Here is a 2,015-nt window from a genome sequence, read left to right as displayed (position 1 = left end):
AGATAAGACTGCATATGTTTGAGTAGTGGGCAAGAAAATTCAAAGGTGATTCTTCGGTTTAGAGAACAAATGATTAGACACATGGACATAACTGTGTTTAAAGAATAAGAACAGTTTTAGCCATGGTGGTTTTAAAAACATTTGGACAACCAAACAAATTAAGTGGAAAACATTTGTATATATATTGGATGCTAATTAGCGAAATGAGGAATGGGGATGTAGATATTTTAAGACATACCCACCTATTAACACATTTAATAGTAGACATATAAGACATGTGATAAACATGGTATATACATAAAACACATGGGTAGTCCCGTCTGGAGGTGTTAGATGAAGAAGAGTCATTGGAAGAGACCAGGGGAGACATGAGGAAAACTGGAATCCTGAAAATGTCAGGAAGTGGAATATTCAGGTATATTTAAGACTTCAATAAAGCAAAAGGAACTATGGTTGTGGAAAATACCATTGGATATGCAACAATTATTTTATGTATTAAAAATAATTGCATTAAAGTTTTTAAAAATAGATTTTCTTTACTTTTCTACTTTGCAGGTTAACCTTATAAATAACATCTAGCAAAATATTAAAACTGTAGAAAACCAATACAACTAGTGTAAATTATTATTAAAATATGGAGAAAACGTTTCATACTCAAAAGAAAATTGGGTAAACAGTAGTAAGTTTAAATTTTCTGAGAAATATTAAAGGGCATTAAATATGAAAATTTTCTTGTATTCTTCTGGGTTTTGAAGTAAATTGAAGGAATTCTTATAATTGAACAATATATATTATTGTGGCCATTTTTTCCAGTTATTAAACATTTAGCAAAATCTAGCAAAATTAGTGGCAACAAGATAGATTGGGAAAGAGACCTTTTCATTTTATATTGTTGGTTTTTGTAAAAATTTATAAACTAATGCTGCTTTTAGGTTAGATTTTTAAAATGTATATTCTAAACTTCCCTTTCTGAGCCCTTAGGTTGTTTTTAGACTAGCAGATCAGAGCAAACTCATTCATAGAAAGCTCTTAAGAGCATGAAATTAAACTCTTTGCATTTTTAAATATCAAATTTTGAAGGACTGATAATCTTTTCTTTGAATTCAACCTGCCTAGGTCTCAGGACACTCTCAACAATTGCAGTCTGACCAATAAAAGTGTGTGTGCTTGCAGTCTTGGCAGATTTAATTGCTTTGGTGAACAATTATTTAAATTTCCTTACGCTTGAAGTAATTATTAGAAGAAAGCTTCCTTGAAAGAATCAAAGTCATCATTTTAAAATGATACACATTCTGAAACCTGAACAATTTTAAAGAAAATGCTTTAAGGTTATGCCAAAAAAGACTGACTTCATTAATAGATTTGCCTTATTTTATCCTTACTAAAATTTGATTCTGTATTTTAATGACTTCAAGTCCTGCTTTATCTACTACTCTGAAATATTACAATGAATGTCAATCTTTGATGAACAGTTAATTAATGATGACATCCACACCTTTATCCTGTCACATTTGCCCTGATTCTAATTTGTTTTTATTGATAATATATCCTGCAGTGCATTATTACTTACAAAACATCATGTATGTGCTGTTAACTTAAACATTCAAACCTCAACTAATCTTACTCTCCAAACTTGTTTTACCATGTGTTTCCTGTGTCTATTAATAATACAATGGTATTCCCACTGTTGTTTTTGACTCCTCAATGTCTATTCCTGCCCCCCTCCCCCACAGCCCATACTCATTTTTCATTTAACCTGTTGCCTAGGCCCATCTATTCTATGCATAATGTTTTATATCTCCATCCACTTGACCAATACCCTAATGTAAGCTCTCAATATTTCAGTCTAATCCTAATTCAGTAGTCTTTCTCATAAAAACAAACCAAGGGGAGTAAGTCAGAGGGGGAGACGAACCAGGAGAGATGATGGACTCTGAAAAACAAACTGAGGTTTCTAGAGGGGAGGAGGGTAGGGGGATGGGTTAGCCTGGTGATGGGTATTAAAGAGGGCACAT

This window comes from Eumetopias jubatus, unplaced genomic scaffold (assembly GCF_037043125.1).
Source record: "Eumetopias jubatus isolate StellerSeaLion01/CBP00866 unplaced genomic scaffold, mEumJub1_p1.0 scaffold_2, whole genome shotgun sequence".
NCBI lineage: Eukaryota > Metazoa > Chordata > Mammalia > Carnivora > Otariidae > Eumetopias > Eumetopias jubatus.
Note: the sequence above shows the minus strand (reverse complement) of the source record.